The sequence below is a fragment of the Chlorocebus sabaeus genome, chromosome 2 (genome assembly GCF_047675955.1).
Source record: "Chlorocebus sabaeus isolate Y175 chromosome 2, mChlSab1.0.hap1, whole genome shotgun sequence".
NCBI classification, from domain to species: domain Eukaryota; kingdom Metazoa; phylum Chordata; class Mammalia; order Primates; family Cercopithecidae; genus Chlorocebus; species Chlorocebus sabaeus.
The window spans coordinates 88,581,410-88,607,029 of NC_132905.1; the positions used below are offsets into that span (position 1 = coordinate 88,581,410).

A 25,620-nucleotide genomic window follows, 5' to 3' on the forward strand; every position below is an offset into this window, starting at 1 on the left:
CTCACAGATAAAGGGACAGGCTGCCATCTTGCTGTTTTGCAGACTTCACTGGTGATACCTTCAGGTATGGGAAAAACCAAGGCAACTAGGGTCTGGAGCAGACCCTGAGCAAACCACAGCAGCCCTATGGAAGAGTGACCTGACCGATAAAAGAAAAACAAACAAACAGAAAGCACCACCAATAACATCAACAAGGAAAACCTCATTTAAAGGTGAGCAACCTCAAAAATCAAAGGTTGATAAGCCCACAAAGATCAGAATCAATACAAAAACGATGGAAACTCAAAAAGCCAGAGTGCCTCTTCTCCTCCAAATGACTGCAACACCTCTCCATTAAGGGCACAGAACTGGGCTGAGGCTGAGATGGCTGAAATGACAGAAGTAGGCTTCAGAAGGTGGGTAATAATGAACTTCACTGAGCTAAAGAAGCATTTTGTAACATTATAAAGTGGGGAAATGACATGAACAGATACTTCTCAAAAGAAGACATTCATGCAGCCAACAAATAAATGAAAAAAAGCTCAACATCACCCATCATTAGAGAAATGCAAATGAAAACCACAGTGAGATACCATCTCACTCCCCTCAGAATGGTTATTATTAAAAAATCAAGAAACAACAGATGCTGTTGAGGTTGCAGATAAAAATGAATGCTTTTACACTATTGGTGGGAGTACAAATTAGTTCAACCATTATGGAGGACAGTGTGGCAATTTCTCAAAGATCTAGAGGCAGAAATACCATTAGGTCCAGCAATCCCATTACTGGGTATATATAGCCTTCTATTATATGTATATAATAGGAATACAAATCTTTATGTTCTAAAGATACATGCATATGTTCATTGCAGCACTATTCATAATAGCAAAGACATGGAATCAACCTAAATGCTAGACTGGATAAAGAAAATGTGGTTCATATGCACTATGGAATACTATGCAGCCATAAAAAGAAAACAGATTATGTCCTTTGCAGGGACATGGATGGAGCTGGAAGCCGTTATCCGTTATCCTCAGCAAACTAATGCAGGAACAGAAAACCAAACACTGCATGTTCTCATTTATACGTGGGAGCTGAATGATGAGAACACATGGCCACATGATGGGGAATAACACACACTGGGGTCTGTCAAGGAGCAGGGAGAGAGAGCATCAGGAAGAATAGCTAATGGATGCTGGGCTTAATACCTACATGATGGGTTGATCTGAGCATTTTGTAACCAAATGTACCTGTAATTTATGATCCAATTCAAGTTGAATTTTTTATAAAAGATAAAGGAAAGATTAGGATTATGTTTTTACATAGAAATTACAATTGTTTCAGTACCATTTGTTGACAAGCCTAATCTTTCTCACTAAATTAAGCTTAGAATAGTACAACCAGTTAAGCCACCATTTCAAAATAAAAAGGCAAACTAAAGAGATTTTCAGAATTTCATAGATAAAGACAATTAACATTTGCTAAAATGTATCCTATTAATACTAACGGTTGTACTTCAGTCATAAGAAAAGAGGACAGAAGGGAATGTGTGAAAGTCAGTATTAAATGATAGTCAATTAAAAATAAAATTAAACATTTGAAAGAATAATAATCACTGAAACTGATAAATAATGTTAACATTTTAATAGCCATTAAATTCACAAAATAATAATAATTAGTTTTAGAATTTTTTAAAGAATAAGATGAGTTAAATGGGTGAAAGTTCAATAGATTAAGACAGTTTTCTGAGTCCTTGATGTGATTGGGAAGAAGACAGAAATATTTAACAACTACAGATTTTGTATGAAATTCATAGTTTACTAAGTGCACTAAAATTTTAGATAATTACAAAAAGGATATAAGTAATCTACAAATTGTAAAGCAGCAAAATTATTTTATTTGATGTAAATAAACGGGAATGTAGAATGTTTTCTTACACCAATGAGAAACAGAAGGGAAAAATTATTTAAGAGAAAAAGTTGTTAAATAGAAATCAAAATGTAACATGGTAAAAATATATGCCAGTACATCAATAATCATAATATCTTTAAGCAGAATAAGCACACAAAAGACTAGAATGATTACATTGAATAACAAAATAAAATCTAATTATATGCTGCTTACAATATATATATTTGAAATAAAACCAAATTGAAAAGTTGAAAATTAAGTAATTAAAAAATACTAAGCAAAGGCTAACCCACAGAAATCTAAGGTAGCAATATTAACATAAGCAAAGTAAAAATTCAGTTGATTAATAGTATACAAAGATCACTCAATTTAATAAAAGGAAACAATCTGCTAGGTAGATATTACAATTATGGGTATGTACTTATCTATACAGACTCAACAAATATAAAGCAATCTGGGCAGATTTATAAGACATTGATATATTTATCTATCTTATCAATTCCCTTAAGGGGAACTGAGTTGTAGGGAGACGTTTAACACGTTTCTCTCAGCAACTGATAGATCTGCCCGCCCCAACATAGTAAGCATATAGAATATTTCAGTAATGAAATTAACAAAGTTCGTTAAATATATATAGAGAGAGAACACTACACCCAACCAATAGACAATATAAATTTTTTTAGCAAGTGTTCATGGAACATGTTTTACAATTTGGTCATGTACTAGGTCATGAAAGAAGTCTCAACAACATTTTAAATATTAGTTTTACATACATGCTTGACTCTATGATCAAAATGCAGTTAGGTTATAAATCAGCAATAAATTTATGGTCAATAAATCTTCACATATCTGAAAACCAAAAACCAAGTACATACCTACTTAACCCATTGGTTAGAGAAGAAAACATTTTAGAAACATAAAAAACTAAATGCCATAGAAAATACTATATATGAAAGTTTCTGGGATGCAGCTAACATGGTTCTTAGAGGTAAATTGATAGCATTAAATGAATTTTTGAAAAGAAAAATGATAGAAAATAAGTTTAACTCAAAAAACAAAGGAGACATATGAAATAAACTAAAGAAAGTAGATTAAACAAAATTTTAAAAACAAAATTAGCAAAAAAGAAAATGATACAGGAGATAAGAGCTACTAGATGAAAAGCTACTCAAGGAACACAGTTTGAACATTTTAATGAGATGTATATTTTTCCAGAAAAAAATATAAACTTCCAAAGTCAATTTATGAATAAATAGAGTTTCATCATAAAACTGGAATCTATAAAAAGTATCAGTTCAATAGATGGATTTACTAACATATTAGACCACAGCTGAAGAAATTATTTATGAATTAGAATGTAAGTCAGTTAAAAATATTCAGGGTGAAACACAAGAGAAAAAATAATGAAAAATACAAAAAAAAAAAAGAGTATAAGAGATGTAAGGAAAAGGATTAAGAGAAGTGCAGTTAGAGGCTGAGAAGTACAGAAGAAAGTAAACAGAGCATAAGTGATATTTGAAGAGATAGGTACTGAGAATTTTCCAAAACTGATTTTTTAAAATGAAGCCACGGGTGAAAGAAGTATTTAAAATTTCAAGCAAAATTACTTTAAGGAAAATCAAACTTTCTTAGGTGCATCATATTAAAATGCTGAAAACAAAAAATAAAGAGAAAATCTTAAAATCAGACAGAGAGGAAAAAGATATATAGGAATCACCAGTAAGATAGATACTGCATCTCATTTCTCAAAAGAAAGATTGAATACTATAGAAAATTGAATGACATCTTTAAAGTGCTGAAAGAAAATAACCACCCACCTAGAACTCTACACCTAATGAAAATATCGTTTAAAAATGAAGGCAAAATGAAGACTCTAATAATTCAAGGAGCATTCTGTAATCCCTAATGTTTTAACTAAAATAATGACAGAATGTATAAATAATTAATAATGGGAAAATATGAAACAAAGAAAAATACTTCATTAATCTAAAAAGGATAAGAAATAATAGGTACATAGACAAGTGTAACAAACAGAAACATTACAGAGTTTGTAGAACTGTGAGGAGAAATAGATGAATCCACCATTCAACACTACTTTAACAGAAACGGACAGATACAGCACGCTAAAAATCAGTGCAAACATAGTTGAATTCAGTAGCACCATCAATCAACTGGATCTAATTCATCTAAAACTTCATCCAACAACAGCAGAATACACATTCTTCTCAAACTCACATGGAACACTCACCAAGACAGACCGCATTCTGCATCATAAAATACACTTGGCAAATTTAGAAGAATCAAAATCACCCTATGTCTGCCCTCAGACCACAATGGAATGAAAACTAGAAATCAATGACAGAAAGATAACGGGAAAAATCCCCAACTACTTGGAGGTTAAACAATACACCTAATAATACATGAGCCAAAGAAGAAATCTGAAGGTAAATTTTAAAATATTTTAAACTAAATGAAAATAAAAATATATCTTGTCAAAATTTGTGAGATGCAGCAAAAGCAGTATTTAGAGGAAAAGTTGTAGCATTAAATGCATATGTTAGAAATGAGAAAAGTTCTAAAATTAACAATCAGCTTTCAGCATGGAAAACTGGAGAAAGAAGAACAACTTAAACCTAAAGCAAATAGAAAAAAAAAGAAATAAGAAAAATTAATTAAAAATAGGAAATAAGTGAAGAAAATCGACAAATCCAAAAGCTGGTTCTTTGAAAACATCAATAAAATTGACAAACTTCTAGTCAGGCTAAGAACAAAAAACAGGAGACACAAATTACCAATATTAGATATGAAAGAGAGTCATCACTACTGATTACATGAACGTCAAAATGATCACTTAAAAATACTGAAAACAACATTATGCCCACAATTTTGAAGAACCTTGATGAAATGGACCAATTCTTTGAAAGACCCAAACTGCGAAAACTCACACAAGGAAAAATAGATCTGAATAGGCCCATATTTGTTAGATAAACTGAATCAATAATTAATAGCCTTCCAAAAAGAAATCACCAAGCTAACATGGTTTCCCTGGTAAATTCTATCTAACACCTTTAAAATAAATGATTATTAGTTCTCTGTAGTCTCTTTCAGAAAATAGAAGCAGAGGAAACACTTCCTAATTCATTATATGAGGTTAACATTATCCTAATACCAAGAGCAGACATTACAATAAAGACAAAATACAGACTAATATCTCTAATGAATGTAGATGCAAAAATTCACAACAAAATATTAACAAATCAAATACAATAATGTATATAAAGAATTATACATCACAAACAAGTGAGATTTATTTCAGGTATGGAAGGCTGGTTTAACATTTGAGAATCAGTTAATGGAACCCACCACATCAACAGGCTGAAGACAAATAATCATATGATCATATCAGTTGATGAAGAAAAAGCATATGACAAAATCCAAAACCATTCATGATGAAAACTCTCAGCAAACTAGGAATTCAACTTCATAAAGCACATCTACAAAATCCTACAGCTAACATCATTCTTGATGGTGAGAAACTGAATGTTTTCTCCCTAAGATCAAGAATTAACCAAGATGTCCCCTCTCACAACTCTTATTCAACATTATACTGGAAGTTCTAGCTTGTGTTAAAAAATAAGGAAAGGAAATAAAAGACATACAAGTTGGGAAGGAAAAAATAAAACTGTCTTTTCCATAAATGACATGTTTGTCTATTTAGAAAATCCCAAGAATTAACTAAAATTTCTTAGAATTAATAAGTGATTTTATTAGTTTGCTAGGACTGCCAATAACAAAATACAACAGACTGGGTGAGTTAAATGACTTTAAATTTATTTTCTCATAGTTTTGGAGGCTAGAAGTTCAAAGTCAGGGTGTCAGCAGGTTTGATTTGTCTGAGGTCTCTCTCCTCTTGCAGATGGTCACATTTCTGCTGTGTCCTCACATGGTTTTTTCTCTGTGTGTGAAAATCCCTGGTGTCTCTCTGTGTCTGTCTCATCTTCTTAGAGGGACACCAGTCAGACTGAATTAGGGTCCACCCTAGAGGCCTCATATTAACTTAATTACCTTTTTAAAGTCCCTATCTCCAAATACAGTCACATTCTAGGGTACCGGGGATTAGGGTTTCAACACATGAAATTTGTGGAGGGACAAATTCAGTCCATAATAGTGATTATATCATAGCAAGGTTGCAGAATACAAGGTTGGTATAGGAAAGCCAATAGCTTTCTTATATACTATCAATGAACGATAAGAAATACAAATTTAAACACACAGTATCATTTACAATAGTCCCAAAGAAAGACATTAATTCTCAGGTACAAATCTACAAAAACACATACAGGATCTATATGCAGAAAACTATGAAACTCTGATGAAAGAAATCAAATCAAAAGAAAATAAATGGAAAGGTATTTCATGTCCATGAATTAGAAGACTCAATGCTGTTTAAGAGACAATTTGCTGTAACTTGATCTATAGATTCAACATAATCTCCCCAAATTCAGCAAGCTTGTGCATATCAACAAACTGATTCTAAAGTTTATATGAAAAAGCAAAAGACATAAAATAGCCAATACAATATTGAAGAACAGAGTTGAAGGCTAACGCTACTGACTTCAAGACTTAATATAAAGCTCCAGCAAGAAAGACAGCACAGTACTGGTGAAAGAATACACACTTAGGTCAGTGGAATAGGATAGACAGTCCAGAAAAGGACTCACACAACTGTATTACAGTCAACTATCTTTGATAAAGAACCGAAGACAATTCAATGGAGTGAGGGCAGTCTTTTCAACAAATGGTGCTGTAACAATTGGACAGCCGTGTACAAGAAAACAAATCTAGACACAGATCTTACACTTTTCACAAAAACTAACTGAAATAGATCACGGATCTCAATGTAAAATACAATACTTTAAGACTTCCAGAAGAAAGAAAAAAGCAAAAAATCAATGTAACCTTGGATTTAGTGATGAGTTTTAAAATACAATGCCAAAAAGCATGATTCATGAAAAAAAAATTATGTTATACTTGATTAAAATTAAAATATTATGTTCTGTGAAAAATACTGTTAAGAGAATCAAAAGACAAGCCACAGACTGGGAGAAAATATTTGCAAACCACCTATGTGATACAGGACTTGCATCCACAATACACAACTCTTAAAACAACAAGAAAGCAAGTAATGCAATTTTAAAATGGGCGAAAAATCTGAAGAGACATATCACCAAGGAAGATTCATAGAATGGCACATAAAAAGATGTCCATCATAATTTGTGGCTGGGCACAGCAGCACCAGCTGCTCAGAAGGCTGAGACAGGAGGGCTCCTTGAAACCAGGAGTTCGAAGTTATTGTAGGCTATGATGTGCCTGTGAATTGCCACTGCACTCCAGACTGGACAACATAGTGAGACCTCATCTTTAAAATAAATAAACAAATGAATAAATAATTAATTTGTCATTAGAGAGTTCCAACTTAAAACAATAGCAAGATGCCACTACACACCCATAATAATGATTAAAATCCAAACACCTGACAATACCAAATGATGGCAGAGATGCAGAGCAACGGGAACTCTCGTGCATTGCTGGTGGGAATGCAGAATGGTGCAGCCACTTTGAAAGACAGTTTGGTTGCCTCTTACAGAACTAAATATAGTCTTACTACAGAATTCATCTGTTGTGCCCCTAGATACTTATCCAATTGATTTGAAAACTTATGTTCACATTAAAAAATCTGCATGTAAATGTTTAAAGCAGATTTATTCATAATTGCCAAAAACTGGAAGCAACTAAGATTCTGTTCAACAGCTAAATGAATAAACAAGCTGTGGTACATCTATACAGTGGAATGTGGAATATAATTCTGCAAGAAAAATAAGTGAGTATTGAGCTATGAAAAGATATGGAGGAATCCTAAATGTATACTGCTAAGTGAAAGAGGTCAGTATGCAAAGGCTACATATTATATGATTCCAATTATATAATAGTATGGAAAATGCAAAACTGTAGATACTGTAAAGTGATCAGTGAGTTACAGGGTTAAGGTGGAGGGTAGAGGATGAATAGGTGAAGTGCAGGGGATTTTTAGGGCAGTAAGATTATTGTAATGTGAAATTTTAGGGCAATAGAATTATTAAAATTATGGATATAAGATATTGGGTTGCATTACCTATGGAACAAAACGTGAACCTTAATGAATGCAAATTTTGAAAAATCATTTAAGAGGTTGGGGGATCCCAGGAGAGAATGCAGACCATGACAAGAGAATTTAACTGTATTACAAACGTAGGTAACAGTCTCACTGAAGGGATGGGTCAGGGAGGGGAAGAGATATTGACCAAAGTATTTTGGAAATGAGTGCAGTCTATAAGACTAAAGGCAAAGGGAACTGCATGTGAGCACTGTATTCTAGTTGATAAAATTGTTTCCCACAGGAGTACCGGTTAACAATTCTGATATTGCCATGTGTGTATAATGGATTGGAACAATTACATGAATGACGGCAGATGGTAGAAGCCAGGTTTCTCACCACCAGAGTGGCCGTTTATCAAGAAGCAGGAGAAAGAATGATTCATGCAGTGACGGATTTGAGTTGGAGATAGCAGTGTGAACTCAGATTTAGCACAATAGAGAGAGAGGCTGATGGTTATCTATAGAAGTATTTATAGATACGCATATATTCATAATTTAGTATAAACATGTATGTTTCTTGCTCTGTCCCTGAGAGGGCCTGAAAGAAATGACATCCCAGTAACAGCAAACATGCACAGCACCGCATCTTGGTTTCTTTTTGTTTGTTTGTTTTTTTGAGACGGAGTCTCCCTCTGTGCCCAGGCTGGAGTGCAGTGGTGTGATCTCAGCTCACTACAAGCTCTGCCTCCCGGGTTCACGCCATTCTCCTGTCTCAGCCTCTTCGAGTAGCTGGGACTACAGGCGCCCACCACCACGCTCGGCTAATTTTTTGTATTTTTAGTAGAGTCAGGGTTTCACCGTGGTCTCGATCTCCTGACCTCATGATCCTCCCGCCTCGGCCTCCCAAAGTGCTGGGATTACAAGCGTGAGCCACTGCGCCGGCCCTTGGTTTCTAGTACTATTCTCCACTTAAAGGAACCAGGACTCCTTGGAGAAATGGCTGATTCTAGGACTGGGACAGAAAGTATCCAAGATGAGCCTAGAGCATCTGCTAGTGCCAGAAAGTAAGGAGGTGCTCAAAAACAAAACAGAACCAAACAAAACATCCGATGGGGTTAGTCAAAGGAGCACAGATGCCACCTAAAAGAGTTCCCAGTGGCCAAAGCTGGAACACTTTGTGGTAACAAAGTGAGTATTGGATTATTGCCTACAGTATAAAGTAAATATGCATGATATAAATAAGTGATTAAATATATTAATAAACGTGGAAGCAGAGACAAATCTCTCATACAGAAGAATTCCATATATTTTACATAGATACTCTATCTTCAAGAAGAGAGAATCAAACTCCTCACTCCTTCAGTGTGAGCTGTACATAGTGACTTCCTCCCAAAGTGTACAATATAGAACAGGGGAGAAAAAGAGGAAATTTACACTGGAGGAGCCTGACAAGCGCCACTCAGGCAGGCGACCAAGGCTAACTCATAAATCATGCTGACAGTAGGTACGCTTGATATCACGGGATGAAAACAGCATTTCACCTCTGCGATTTTCCTCCCAATAACCTACAACCCCAGTTTTCTCATGAGAAAAACATCAGGCAAATTCCATTAGTGGGACACTCTACAAAATAACTAAGCAGTCCTAGGAACCCTCAATGTATCTGAAGAAGGAAAGTCGGAGAAACTGCCACAGACAGTAGGTGCCTAAAGAGACATGACAACTAAATCTAATGTGGGATTCTGGAACAGAAGGAAAAGACATTAAGTAAAGACTTAAGAAAAGCAAAATTATGAACTTTTGTTAATAACGTATCATTATTTGTTCCATTGTAACAAATGTAACATACAAATGTAAGATATGGATAACAGGGCAAACTGGATGTGAAGTATATTGAAACTCTCTGTGCCATCTTCTCAATGTTTCCAAAAATCTGAAACTGTTGTAGCAAATAAAATCAATTTTAAACAGTTTGAAAAAGCAAACTGCTCACTACTACATAAAAAAAAGCAGAGTCTCTTGAGTATAAAAATGAGCAGAAGAAGCCAGACACAGCCTGCAAGCTCCAACTCCATTCATAGAGTTTGTAAACTGGCAGCGATGGTGTGAGAGCTTAGGAAATTATTTCGTTTGGGGAAGTGTAATAGACACTGACTGGATAATGTCACGTGGGGGGCTTCTGGGGTACTATTAACATTTGATCTCAAATCCAATTGGTGGTTATATTTTTGCTTCCTTAAATTAATAAGTATTAATTTATGAAAATTAATTGAAATGACACTCATCTTTGCACTTTTCTGTACAATTCAGTAAACTTCAATGATAAAAACAAGAATGAATCAGAACTGTGTATATCAACATGAATGAATCTAAAAAGCAATGTTGATTTTGAAAATTAAAAAATAGGGTCAGGCACAGTGGCTTATGCCTGTAATCCCAGCACTTTGGGAGGCCAGGATGGGTGGATCACCTGAGGTCAGGAGTTTGAGACCAGCCTGACCAACATGGTGAAACCCCATCTCTACTAAAAAACACAAAAATTATCATGCCTATAATCCCAGCACTTTGGGAGGCCAAGGCGGGTAGATCACAGTCAGGAGTTTGAGACCAGCCTGGCCAACATGGTGAAACCCCATCTCTACCAAAAATACAAAAATTAGCCAGGCATGGTGGCATGGGCCTGTAATCCCAGTTACTTGGGAGGCTAAGGCAGGAGAATTGCTTGAACCCAGGAGGCAGAGGTTGCAGTGAGCCAAGATCTCACCACTGCACTTCAGCTCTGGGCAACAGAGTAAGACTCTGTCTCAAAAAAAAAAAAATATATATATATATATATATATATACACACACACAAAAATTAGCCGGGCATGGTGGTGGGCACCTGTAATCCCAGCTACTCAGGAGGCTGAGGCAGGAGAATCGCTTGAACCCAGGAGGCGGAGGTTGCAGTGAGCCGAGATCATGCCATTGCACCCAGCCTGGGTGACAGAGTAAGACTCCATCTCAAAATAAATAAAGCAATGTTGAATGTTAAAAAAGTAATTTGTCAAATAATAACTAAAATATACTACTTTTTTATGTGTACCTTCTGTAAAACAAACTATATTCTTATTTATGGCCTTACAAAATTTAGCCTAAGTATCAAAACACACTTGAGATTATAAATACTAAATTCAAGGTAGCAGTTATCTCTGCAAAGAGAGGAAAGAAAATGGAATTGAGGAGGGGGACTCACTTTTTTCTTTTCTTTTCTTTTTTTTTTTAGACAGAGTCTCACTCTGTTGCCCAGGCTGGAGTGCAGTCATGTGATCACGACTCACTGCAACCTCTGCCTCCTGGGTTCAGGTGATTCTCCTGCCTCAGCCTCCTGAGTGGCTCAGAATATAGGCATACACCACCACCACACCTGTATTTTTTTGTAGAGATGGAGCTTCACCATGTTGGCTAGGCTGGTCTCGAACTCCTGACCTCAGGTGATCCACCTGCTGTGACCTCCCCAAGTGCTGGGATTATGGGTGTGAGCCACCGCACTTGACCTACTTCTGCCTATACTGTTTCACGTATATATATTTAAAAATCCAAAACACATATTGCAAAATGTTAAATTGTGATACAGTTGGGTTCAGCTACAAGGGGAACCATGACATTTCTCTATAACTGTTTCTGGTTTTGAAATACATATGTATGTACACACGTACACACACACACACCAGTGTGTGCTCTATAAGAACACATAATTAATATTGTATAGTGCAACAACAGCCTAGGAGAATTAACAAGCATTTTGCCATCAATACTTGTCCTATGTGTTGCTGAGGATGAATGAATCCACAGATCCTTTGCAGAATGGAAACTGTTGGCTTCTTTTAAGAGTGGTTCTAACTCGAAGACTAATGACCTTTGCATTTCACCAGCCCCCCTTGTCAATCTTGTGTCTTTCATGACATGTAATCCCAAAGTTTCCTGGAAGATAAATTACATTTGCTGACAGGACTCTTTAGAGCCACTGAGAACAGTCAGATATTGGAGGTCATTGAGAAAACAATCCCACTGCCGATTCACTCCATAGCATGCACTGAGCACCCACATGGTCCACATGAGATGTGATGGGGCTTGAACCAGTCTGACTGTAGAGGGGAAAGAAGGAGAGAAACAAATCTGAGAAGCATTTTGAGGCAGAGCTATCAGAAGTCACCAAATGGCTCTGAATAACATGGTGGAGTCCAAGAGGCCAGAAGAGGAATCAACAACAGCCAGGGTTTGTGAGAGCAGCTATGTGAAGGCTGGCACCATTAACTAGGGTAGAAAGCATGGTGGAGAAACCGGGCTGACAAAGCGAAGTTGCGGGTTAAATCAAGAAGTTTGTCTTTTGACTGTGTCATGGTTGAGATGCCTTTCAAAATCCAAGTCTAGTCCTAGTGAGGTGGCTCATGCCTGTAATTCCAGCACTTTGGAAGGTTGAGATGAGAGGATTGCATCGGCTCAAGAATTTAAGACCAGCCTAGGCACCATAGTGGGACCTCATGTCTACAAAAAATTTTTAAAATTAGCTGGCTGTAGTGGCAAATGCCTATAGTCCCAGCTACTTGGGAGGCTGAGGTAGGAGGATGGCTTGAGCTTGGGAGGTTGAGGCTGCAGCAAGCTATGATTATGCCACTGCACTCAAGCCATGATGACAGAGCAAGACCTTATTTCAAAACAACAACAACAACAACAAAACAAAATCCAAGTCTAACTACGACCAGGTATGTTGAATCTAGAGCTCAAAGAGGAGTCAGACTGCAAAGATACACACTTGGGTGTCACCAGCATATCGATGTTGTTTCATGCCATGGGACCCAATGGGACCTCTCACCCTGGAGGAAAGGCAGTTAGAGAAGAGAAATCTGAGGATCAAGTCCTGGGATGGTTAGAGTTTCACAGAGGAGCAGGAACATAAATAATAAAGGCCAACCACATAAGGAAAACAAAAGCTATTTATTCAGGGTGTAGCGTAACAAGGGAGCCGCCACCATCACTTGCATTTTGGTAGAGACTCCAAGGCAGGAGTGGGAAATGTTGATAGTGATGTTAACCAAAAACTGACAGAGGCAGGTGTCTCGATTGATAGAGGTTTATTTTGCCAAGGCTGAGAATGTGCCTGGGAAAAACTCAAGTCACAGGAACATCTATGACCTGTGCTTTCCAAAGAGGGTTTTGGGAATTCAGTATTTAAAAGGGAAAGAACAGACAGGAGGGAAAAAGGGAGGGAGGGTGGGCAGTGAGGCAAATGGTAACATTATTGTGAGGTCCTGATTAACACTCAGTAAATCTACATTTTACATAAGATAAAGCAAACACGTGAAAAGAGGGAGTATGGGGAAAATTCAATGATGCATTTATCTTAGGGTGGATGAAGGGATGATTTCTGGTCTTGTCCTTGTCCTCTTACCTGTGAAGATAAGCTTATAATTGACATTGTCAGGGTGAGATTGAACAGAACTCAGTTTCGGGGCTAGCTTATAGCGGGGAATATGTATCCTGTAAGATTTAGGGGCTCACACAGAATTTCCTTGTGAGCAATTTGTGAAGGAGGCCAGCTGGGGAGATATGTGGCCTCCTATCGTTGTGGGAACCTGGCTTATGGATGAGGTTATGACACAGAGTTTTGAAATTACAGCTATTTGAGAACAAAAGAAAGGCAGTATTGCATGACTCAGTTCCCAAGCTTAACTTTCCCTTTGGCATAGTGAGTTTAGGGTCCTGCAATTTTGTTTTCTTTCACAGTGGAAAAAAAGTGAAGGCTTCAGGCGCACCCTGATGGGAGTCTGTTGGCACGGCGAAGCCCTAGGTGAGCTAATTAGGGGCAGGGTGTCCCATGGAATTGGCTAGGGATGCATATTTGGTTTTCTCTGGTTGGTCCTAAAATTAAAGTGAAGACAAAAATTAGGGGAGCTGTCAGTTATTAATCAAGTCCTGGTCATTGTGGACCAATTGTTACAAATTATTATTGTTTAACTTCCTGAATTGTTACTAGAGATAGCAATCTGGATTTCTATGGGTCTGACTTATAGCAGGCTGGTTTCCTGGGCTGTTTGTCGTAGATAAAGGGGTTGGGTTCCTGGCAGGTAGCTGCAAGCTGTGAGTCACAGTTCTATTTATATATCATGTGGCCATTGTTCATTTGTATATTTAGTCTCTTGGGAGAAAAAAGCAGAAAAGGAGACTGAAAGGAGCAGCTAGAGAGAGCTTAGGAAGATAAAATCCCAACAAGAAAGGGGTGGTTCACTGAAACAAATGCTGCTAAAATGTCTGATAAGATGAGGATGTCATAATCCCAGCACTTTGGGAGGCCGAGGTGGGAGGATCACGAGGTCAGAAGATCGAGACCATCCTGGCTAACACGGTGAAACCCCGTCTCTACTAAAAAATACAAAAAACTAGCCGGGCGAGGTGGCGGGCACCTGTAGTCCCAGCTACTTGGGAGGCTGAGGCAGGAGAATGGCGTAAACCTGGGAGGTGGAGCTTGCAGTGAGCCGAGAGCCGGCCACTGCACTCCAGCCTGGGCGACAGAGCGAGACTTCGTCTCAAAAAAAAAAAAAAAAAAAAAAATGAGGATGTCAAAGTAGGTGAAGCTTTTTTCAGGTGAAAAAGAGACATAGCCATCATTGTTATTGAATTCTCAAACACAGGAAACATTTTCCTGTGGCTTCAGGCAATAGTGAAATAGGAACTAACACAGTCAGTTAGGAAGAGAAACTTTGAGTGCCGCTAGGGGAGCACAGCATATCATACCTAAGAAATAAGCAGCAAATACCATCCCCCACTCTGCAGATGCATTTTCCAGCCCAACATGGGATTCTTAGATTGGTTAGATGGCAGCATCGGAGACCACAATTAACCTGAAACCCAAGCTTAGGCACCTGCATCTCCAAAGCCTCACACTCGATGCTCCGAGTTTAGGGACTTCTATCAAGTAAATTGGGAAATGGGTCATTCTCCTTTGAAGACTGTTAGGAAAGAGGGACGAAAACGGAAAAAAAAAAAAAAAAAATCAATCCCTGAGTTTAATCTCCACTATTTCTTCCCAGAAACTTTAAGTTAACCACAAGAATATCAACCATGAGCAGAAATTGTTTGATAATCAGATGATCATAAATTTGCTTTTCTTTTACTTTAGTAAACATTTACTAAGTGACAAACATTTATAAAGTTGAGAACAGATAAAAGTGCTCATCATACGATCCAGCAGTCCCACTGTTGGACATATACCCAAAATAAAGGAAATCAATATCTTGAGAAGATATCTGCACTTCCATGTTTTTTGCAGCACTGTTTACAGTAGTTAAGATTTGGCAGCAACCTAAGTGTCCATCAACAGATGAATGGATAAAGAAAATGTGGTACATGCACACAGTGGAGTACTATTCATCCCTTAAAAAGAAAGAGATCCCGTCATTTGCAACAACGTGGATGGACATGGAAGACATCATATTAAGTGAAATAAGCCAGGCACAGAAAGACAAATATTGCGTGTTCTCACTTATTTGTGAGATCTAAGAATCAAAATAATTGAACACATGGACATAGAGAGTAGAAGATAGTTACCAGAGGCTGTGAAAGCTAGTGGGGGGCTGGTGGGTGCGGGAAGATGGGGATGGTTAATGCATACAAAAAATAATTAGAAAGAATGAATAAGACCTACTGTTCGAGAACACAATAGGATGCCTATAGTCATTAATCACTTAATTGTACATTTAAAATACCTAAAAGAGTATACTTGGATTGTTTGTAACACAAAGGATAAATGCTTAAGGGGGTGGATATCCCATTCTTATGATGAGCTTATTTCACATTGCAGGCCTGTATCAAAACATCTCAGGTTCCCCACAAATATATACACCTATTATGTACCCACAAAAATTAAAAATTAAAATTGTTTTTAAAAAGTGCCCAGAAACTCCGTACCCTAACATAGCCCTATTAGAATTACTTAGCACTGATAGTCGCCTTTGCTGAGTGATGCAAGCAGATGTCTCTGGCCCTCAAAGATGAGGAGACTCTGCTGCTCTGCTTGATGTGAACGTAAACTCCAGTTCTTCTGGAAGCTGCCTTAAAGACAGCAGAAACTGAAGAGCAGAGACACGTGGAAAGTGGCCAGGCACAGTGGCTCACGCCTGTAATCCCAGCACTTCAGGAGGCCAAGGCAGGTGGATCACGAGGTCAGGAGTTCGAGACCAGCCTGGCCAACATGGTGAAACCCTCTCTCTACTAAAAATACAAACATTAGCCAGGTGTGCTGGCGGGTGCCTGTAATCCCAGCTACTTGGGAGGCTGAGGCAGGAGAATCGCTTGAACCTGGAAGGCTGAGGTTGCAGTGAGCCGAGATCATGCCACTGCACTCCAGCTTGGGCAACAAGAGCAAAACTCCTTCTCAAAAAAAAAAAAAAAAGTGGAAAGCATAACCTTGCATGATGGTGAGGTTGAATCCCCACCTTCGTCTTTCTCAGATTTGTTTTGTTTTGTTTTGTTTTGTTTTGAGACGGAGTCTCGCTCTGCTGCCCACGCTGAAGTGCAGTGGTGTGATCTCGGCCCGCTGCAAGCTCCACCTCCCAGGTTCATGCCATTCTCCTGCCTCAGGTCTTTCTCAGATTTATTCCCATCTTCCTACTCCTCCGACCCCTACCTTAGCTCAAGTCCAGATGGCTCTCACCTGCATTAACCTAACCATCTCCTAACCCATCTCCTCTCTTTGCTCCTTTCCTATGCACCCTCCACATGGCCAGCTGCCAGAGGATCTTTCAAAATCATTAATCTTGCTATTCCTCTCCCCTACAAAGCTTCAGAGGCTTCCAGTCTGGACTCCTTAGCAACACATAAAAAATTCCTCTCATGTTCTGCCTCTGGCTGGTGGCTCTCAACCTTGGCCACACTTTAGGATCCTGGGAAGCGTTAAAAACTGCCCTGCTCTGGTTTAGTCAGTCTGCTGTGGGTCCCAGGTGTCTAGAGTTTTAGTTTTGTTTCCCAGGACCTGGTGACTCCTTGAACTATTTCCAGATTCCTGAACCCCTGTCCGAGAGTAAGCTGTGTTCTAATCTCATCAGATCTAAGGAGAGATGTAGGAACTTGCCTTGAGGCTTGAATTCTTTCTCCTTCTACTCTCCACTGGTGGTAGTCAGTCTTATGCATTTCAGGGTCAAAAATAAGACGGCCTATTGTGTTTGCAAGCCTGGGGTCCATAGTGCATACGCTAGGTTTCGGAGGGAGCGATGTGAGTGGAGATGGGGAAAGAAAAATGTAGAAACCTGAGTCCAGGAAGTTGCTTGCTAAGTGTACTAGAATATCCCACCCCAAATATGCCTCTTTGGCATGTGACTATTTTGAGCTGAAGGCTGTTGAGAACCAGCAGATGCAGGAAAGCTCTAAAATAGGGTCTAAGTTTTCCTTTTGTAAAGGATTGTAGAGGTGTCTCCTTCTCCCAGGAAGAAGACTCTTAACTACTCATCAGAGGAGAAAGGGCAGACTTAAATCTGCACAATAAATATTATTAAACACCTCTTGTTTACCATCCCTTTCCTGGTTAACTTCTCATAAGTTGCCTCCCCTATACAGAAGCCCCAGACCCTTTTCTATTTGTTTATTTTAGCCTAAGATGGTATTTAATCCCCAGTCTAACCACCCCGTTGGGTTACTCACCTCTGAGTGTTCCCATGTGTACAATGAACTTGTAAGTAAACTTGTTTTTCTCTTGTTAATCAGTCTTTGGCCAGTCTAACTTACAGGGTTGCAGTTGGAAAACCTAAGATGGGTAGAGGAAAGGATTCCCCTGCAACACACTTATATTATGAATCCAAACTTGGTACCAAGCAAAGAGGATCAGACACCCAACACTTAACTCCTGACCGCTACAATAGGTTGCAGGGGTTTGTTTGTTTGTTTGTTTGTTTGAGATGGAGTCTAGCTGTGTCGCCAAGGCTGGAGTGCAGTGGCACAATCTTGGCTCACTTTAACCTCTGGCTCCTGGGTTCAAGTGATTCTTCTGCCTCAGCTTCCTGAATCGCTGGGACTACAGGTGCCTGCCACCACACCTGGCTAATTTTTGTATTTTTAGTAGAGATGGGGTTTCACCATGTTGGCCAGGATGATCTCCAACTCCTGACCTCAGGTGATCCACCTGCCTCGGCCTCCCAAAGTGCTGGAATTACAGGTATGAGCCACCATGCCCAGCCACAGGTAAGGGTTTTAAGAATTCATGGAGGCTATACATTGGTTTGACCTAAAAAGGTGGAACATCTTGAAGTGGGCCCACAGGTCATAGGTGAGGCAAAGCTTTTTCTAAAAATTTGGGATCAGTAGAAAAGAATGTCAGCTCTGGCTCATGGGTGTGACTTCCTCCAGGCTCCCCAGGGAGAAATTTAGAACAAAGAATCGTGGTCAGAATTCAGCCCTCAGTTCCTCTTTATCTGAAGTCTATGTGCCAGTGGATCCATTTAGTGGATCCATTGGTGGGGGTCCAGGTTTCTGAAATGACTCTGGGACATATGTTAATGGCACAGGACATTTTTGGGGTGCCACTTCACCAGCCAGAGACCTCTGCAGCTGGCTGCACCCCTGCCTGGGCCTCACTCAGCTCTGGGCTGGCCGCTGGGCTTGCTCCATCCACTTGGCCCAGCAGCTTGCATCCAGCTCACCCTACCAGCCACCACAGGTGAGCCAGGTGTGGAGTGGCAAGTTTGCAGGGTCCAGTTACTGCGCATAGCCAGGTGTGTCAGCTGCTGCAGTGGAATGAGCAGCTCCAGGTGCTGGCGTCCAGACTTGGGGAACACAGTAGCTCCCAAAAACTTGGAGATGCCAGCACCCGTGGAGCCCCAAAGGGAGTGTTACATCATGTCACAGCACTGGCTCCAGGAGCCTTGATGTCTAGATGTCCAGGAGGGTCGCAGCTCTTTTCTCCTTCCTGCCACTCACGGTGCAGAAAATGGGGGTATGTTAAGAGCTCGTTCAGTCCCGCTGCCCTGCTCCAGCCTGTGGCTCCTGGGAGGGCCTGGCCCTGCTGCCATTTCCCATCACATGCGATGGATGCCCAGCAGTGGCAGAGGGTGGGAGGGCTACAGTGTCAGAGCAGCTCCTTTTGCACCCACTGTTTGGTGGGTCCTGGATTCTTATCCCATGCCTATGAAGAATGAGATTATGCTGACAACTGAGCAAGAGTGAGCAAGGCAGAGAAGAGTTTTAGTGAGCAACAAAACAGCTCTCAGCAGAGAGGGGACCTGAAGGTAGGTAGTCTCAATGTGTGGCCGAGCCTCCGGTTTTTATAGGCTCAGAATGGGGGAGGTGTTGGCTATACGCAGCCTTGGAAAAGGCAACACTTGATTGGTTAAAAAGTATTATTCAGAAAGAACCAATTGGGAAAGAGCAGGCACATGAAAATAGAAGTTCTCACTCTAGTCACGGACTCCATCCAGAACTGACGGCCTGGTTTTCAGGCTTCAGGCTGTCTTTGGTGTGGTGGTTGGGTTTCATAGGGGACCCACCCCGATCTGCCTGGGAATTTGTCTGCCTCCTGCTGCTATCTTTAAGATGCTGTCTTTGGCTGGGTGTGGTGGCTTACGACTGTAATCTCAATACTTTGGGAGACTGAGGCAGGCAGATTGCTTGAGCCTAGTAGTTTGACCAGCCTGGGTAACATGATGAAACCCTACCTCTACCAAAAAAAAAAAAAAAAAACGGAAATTAACAGGGTGTGGTGGGATGTGCCTGTGGTCCCAACTACTGGCGGAGCTGAGATGGGAGAATTGCTGGAGCCCTCAGGTCAAGGTTGCAGTGAGTCATGATTGTACCACTGCACTCCAGCCTGGGCAACAGAGTGAGACCCTGTTTCAAAAAAAAAAAAAAAAAGAGAGACAGAGAGAGAAAAAGATGTTATCTTTAGTTTTTACAGGGAGCCAAATGTCCCTCACTTCCATGATTATTGTTTTAAGCTACTATTACTCTCTTGCTTACCAAGTTGCTCATTTACTTCTCAGGTTTAGCTAGGTGCCTGGAATTTCCCTTTAAGAAACTCAAGATTTTTAAATGTCTTTGTTTGGTGCTGGTGAGTGCCCAGGCCCCTAAGAGGGGTCCCTGCTCCGTCTCATTTGTGAGAGCTTATGAGACAACAACTCCAGGGCTGGTCAGTAGCTCAGGAGGAGGAAGAGTCAGTGGCAGGGAAAGGGAGGGCCAGGTCACCTGGGAGATAGGAGCTCTTCCAGCACTGGGCTGGGAAACCATTCTCTGGCAGCCCTGCCACTCAGTGGACCCTCAACTTCTCCTTAATTTCCTAGGCAGTATAAGGGTAAGTACAAGTAAAAAGAAACGGTATTTTCCCTGGTGCCAAAAGGCAAAGAGAAGTCCCTACCTCCCTTTTCTTAGAGTGTTTTCTTTATAATCCTTTCTCTGTCTCTTTGGGAGGTACGTAAACCTTTCTGAAAGCTAAAAAAGCCCTTTGCCACTTTGGCTTCCCAGGAATGTGCTTCTTGAGGGCCTCAGGGCCATCTCTTTGAAATGTGAATATTAAGATGAATGGTGCCCTGTCTCCTGTCTCTCTGGGAGCTTTGCCTAGGAGTCTGGCTACAAGTTGTAGCACATAAGAGTTTTCTTCTTCCTTTGGATGAGTGCAATTAACACATATGTAATAGATTCTATCTGCCTGGCTATGTAAGAGGGTGATACATTTTTTCTGTCTTTGCAATTTCTTTAGTGGATTGCTTTTGATATGTGTTGCAATCTGGTTTAATGCATATGTAATAATAACACTTTTTTTCATTTCCTATATTTTTGGATGGGTTTTCTAGATTGGCAAATTTTATTTCAAATTTCCCCAACAGCAGCAAGTCCTAACACACCTCAGCATCATCCCAGCAACACCCCACCCTTGGGGAGGAAATATACCAGAGACACGAAGGGCCACTTCTAAATACAAGAGAGTCATCATGCACCTGTCAGGAGGGAGAGTATCCAATCTCTAGAGATGGAAATGTCAACCTAAAAGGAAGAAGCAGAGGCAGAATTAATATAGAGAGTTTATTTGGGCCAAGGTTGAGAGCTGCAGCCGTGGACAAACTTCCAAGTTGCCTTGGGGAGTGCTCCAGAGGACAAAGAAGAGCCTCAAGTTTTTAAAGAAAAAAGGACAAATCATTAGAGAAGCAATTACAAAAGCTGTTCATCAGGAATTCCTATTAGTTTACAGAAATAACATTGGTTAGTGATTGGCTATACATTGTTACAACTTGGCATTCATCTAGAGTCCACATAGCAAGTGGCTTCAAGGGGTCATTATTTAGTTCCAGGGAAAGTGAGACCTGATTGTGGTCACATTTTAAGTGCCTTTCTGGGTCTGATGATTTAAAGGGCTCACATTCCTCAGATAAAAGTTTTGTTTCTTTCTCAGATTGAAGTATTCTGGTGCACTCAGCCTTTGGACAGAAAGAAGTGGAGATTCTCATTACATATGGGTGCTTGCCTTAGTTGTTTTAAATTTATGTGCAACCAGGCTGCTTCTCCAATATAAAAGCACCCCTAAATGGCCAGGCGTGGTGGTTCACACCTGTAATCCCAGCACTTTGGGAGGCTGAGGTAGGTGGATGACAAGGTCCAGAGTCCAAGACCAGCCTGGCCAACATAGTGAAACCCCATCTCTGTTAAAAACACAAAAACAAAACTTAGCTGGGTGTGGTGGCGGGCACCTGTAATCCCAGCTACTCGGGAGGCTGAAGCAGGCAAATTGCTTGAACCTGGGAGGTGGAGGTTGCAGTGAGCCGAGATTGTGCCACTATACTCCCGCCTGGGCAACAGTGCAAGACTCCATCTAAAAAAAAAAAAAAAAGCACCCCTAAACAAGAGCCAACAGTCTCTATTAGGGCCTTTCTACCCTTCAAGAGAACATCAAATTGCTTGATGACCATAGTGGAGAGGAGTGGGGATGTCCATCATCGGGACCAAGAGAGGCTGTGAAACATAATAAACGCTGGTCTAGAACAGTATAGAGAGGCACATGTAGGGTCGGTTTCAACTAGCAAAGAGAAGAGAACGTCCTTTGCAATTTCATGTGAGGCCCTCCGATCAGATGACTCTAGAGAGGTTTTAAGTTTAGTTTTGTTTTGAATTTGCAATGACTTTTTGGAGTTTGGCTCAACGGTCTTGTAGAACATCCCTCATTCTAGCTTTGTCAGACAGCTTCATCAGGGCCTCCTTGACTTGTCCTTCTCTCCTCTGTATTTCCTGTAACTGGATGTGAGTCTAGAGGCTGGACTGGACTCATGAAAAGAGTCCTTCACAAGTGTGATGTTTAATACTGAGTGTCAACCCAATTGGATTGAAGGATACAAAGTATTGATCCTGGGTGTGTCTGTGAGGTTGTTGAAAAAGGAGATTAACCTCTGAGTCAAAAGGGTGGGAAAGGCAGACCCACCCTTAATCTGGGTGGGCACCACCTAATTAGCTGCTAGCACAGCTAGAATACAAGCAGGCAGAAAAATGTGAAAAAAGGCACCGTCCCAGCCTCCCAGCTTACATCTTTCTCTCGTGCCGGATGCTTCCTGCCATCAAACATCGGACTCCAAGTTCTTCAGGTTGGATCTCCTTGCTCTCAGAGACTGGCTCTCCTTGCTCCTCAGCCTGCAGATAGCTTATTGTGGGACCTTGTGATTGTGTGAGTTAATACTTAATAAACTCATATATATATTCATCCCATTAGTTCTGCCCCTCTAGAGAGCCCTAATACAACAGATGGATCCCATCGGGATATGTGATGACAGCCCATCCCTGCTGGCGTTGCTCACTTTGATCATTTAGGGAAGGTGACAATCACCATATCTTTCATAGTAAAGGTGCATTTTCCTCCTCAAAATTAGTAAATACTGTAATTTGTTGAATTATACTTTGACATACTATTCCTCCACAACCTTTCACCCAATAAGGTTTAGCATCCACTGATGGTGCTTCCCTGAATCTATTTCTTCTTTGAGGGTTGCAATAAAAGTATATCTATTTTTCTACATTTATTAGAGGAAGTGTTCCCTAAAGAAGAGTTCTCTCTTCTCTCTCTGTTCTTTTTTTCTTTTTTCTTTTCTTTTTTTTTTTTTTTGAGTATCACTGTGAATTCATGGATTTCTTTATAACTCAACGTCAACTGCTATCATTATTATTTCAGATACTTAATCTCAATTTGGCCAATGGGACCCTCTTTAAGCTGCCTCTGCTGTTCATTTGACATGATCCCATTAGTCCATGAGTATTTCCTTATTTTCTGATACAATAAGGTATCCTAGGCTCAACTTGTACTTTACCTGCTTTTGACTTGGAATCAGCCAGTTCAATGAGGATCCCTGGTCCCCTTTCCTGGGGAATGGTACTTAGATACCAAATTCAAGGCATGAAGTGTGCCCATTGCTCTTACAATGTTATGACTTCTAGGCTCTTTGACTGAAATTAATTACAGACACACATACATACCTGTACTTATGAATTCACACTGACATTTCTTGTCTTTTTTTTTTATTTCAATAGTTTTTGGGGAACGGGTCATGTTTGGTTACATGGATAAGTTCTTTAGTGGTGATTTCTGATGTTTTGGTGAACCTGTCACCCAAGCAGGGTACACTGTACCCAATGTGTAGTCTTTTTTTTCCCTCAAACCCCTCCCATCCTTCCCCCGAGTCCCCAAAGTCCATTATATCATTCTTATGCCTTTGCATCCTCATAGCTTAGTTCCCACTTATAAGTGAGAACATACAATGTTTGGCTTTTCTATTCTTGAGTTACTTCACTTTGAATAATGGTCTCCAACTCCATCCAGGTTGCTATTGCTGTGAATGACATTATTTTGTTCCTTTTTAAGGTTGAGTGGCATTCCATGGTGTATATATGCCACATTTTCTTTGTCCACTCATTGGTTGATGGGCATTTAGGCTGGTTCCATATTTTTGTAATTGTGAATTTTGCTGCTATAAACATGCATGTATAAGAAGTCGCATAATGACTTCTTTTCCTCTGGGTAGGTACCCAGTAGTGGAACTGTTGGATCAAATGATAGTTCTACTTTTAGTTTTTAAAGGAATTTCCACACTGTTTTCCATAGTGATTGTAGTAGTTTACATTCCTACCAGCAGTGTAAGTGCTCCTTTTCACCACATCTATGCCAACATCTATTATTTTTTTATTTTTTAATTATGGCCATTCTTGCAGGAGTAAGGTAGTATCTCATTGTGGTTTTGATTTGCGTTTCCCAGATAATTAGTGATGTTAAGCAATTTTTATATGTTTGTTGGCCATTTATATTTCTTCTTTTGAGAACTGTGTATTCATTTCCTTTGCCACTTTTTGATGGTATTATTTTTTGTTTTGTTTTGTTTTGTTGCTGATTTGAGTTCCTTGTAGATTCTAGATATTAGTCCTTTGTTAGATGCATAGTTTACGAAGATTTTCTCCCCCTCTATGTGTTGTCTGTTTACTCTGCTGATTGTTTCTTTTGCCATGTGTAAGCTATTTAGTTTAATTAGGCCCCATATATTTATCTTTGTCTTTGTTACATTTGCTTTTGGGTTCTTGGTCATGAACACTTTGCCTAAGCCAATGTCTAGAAGAGTTTTTCCAATGTTATCTTCTAGAATTGTTATGGTTTCAGGTCTTAGGTTTAAGTCCTTGATCCATCTTGAGTTGATTTTTGTATAAGGTGAGAGATGAGGGTCCAGTTTCATTCTTTTACATGTGGCTTGCCAGTTATCCCCGCACCATTTGTTGAACAGGGTGTCCTTTCCCCACTTTATGTTTTCATTTGCTTTGCTGACGATCCGTAGGCTGTAAATATTTGACTTTATTTCTGGGTTCTCTATTCTGCTCTACTGGTCTATGTGACTATTTTTATACCAGTACCATGCTGTTTTGGTAACTATACCCTTATAGTATAGTTTGAAGTCAGGTAATATGATGCCTCCAGATTTGTTGTTTTTGCTTAGTCTTGTTTCAGCTGTGTGGGCTCTTTTTTTGTTCCATATGAATTTTGGGATTTTTTTTCTAGTTCTTTGAAGAATGATGATGGTATTTTGATGGGAATTGCATTGAATTTGTAGATTGCTTTTGGCAGTTTGGTCATTTGCACAATATTGATTCTACCCATCCATCAGCATGAGATGTGTTTTCATTTGTTTGTGTTGTCTATGATTTCTTTCAGCAGTGTTTTGTAGTTTTCCTTGTAGAGATCTTTCACCTCCTTGGTTAGGTATACTCCTAAGTATTTTATTATTATTATTATTATTGTAGCTTTTGTAAAAGGCATTGAGTTCTTGATTTGCTTCTCAGCTTGGTCATTGTTGGTATATAGCAGTGCTACTGATTTGTGTACATTGATTTTGTATCCCAAAACTTTATTGAATTCATTTATCAGATCTAGAAGCTTCCTGGATGAGTCTTTAGAGTTTTCAAGGTATACAATCATATCATTGGTGAACAGCAGTTTGACTTCCTCTTTATTGATTTAGATGCCCTTTATTTCTTTCTCTTGTCTTATTGCTCTGGCTGGGACTTCCAGTACTATGTTGAATAGAAGTGGTGAAAGTGGGCATCCTTGTCTTGTTCCAG

General features: G+C 39.6%; 1 protein-coding gene across 2 annotated transcripts in view; it reads right to left on the reverse strand.

The window, feature by feature from the left end:
* The window catches only part of KCNE1 (potassium voltage-gated channel subfamily E regulatory subunit 1), a 56,124-nt gene that overhangs the window by 22,199 nt on the left and 8,305 nt on the right, over nt 1-25,620 (reverse strand). The window contains exon 3 of one of the 2 annotated variants that reach the window (XR_012090704.1): nt 20,722-21,850. The exons of the other annotated variant lie outside the window; for it this stretch is intronic. The gene's annotated coding sequence lies outside the window, so the exon portion shown is untranslated. Of the gene's footprint in view, nt 1-20,721; nt 21,851-25,620 lie in introns of those variants that run through there. 2 annotated transcript variants of the gene reach the window in all.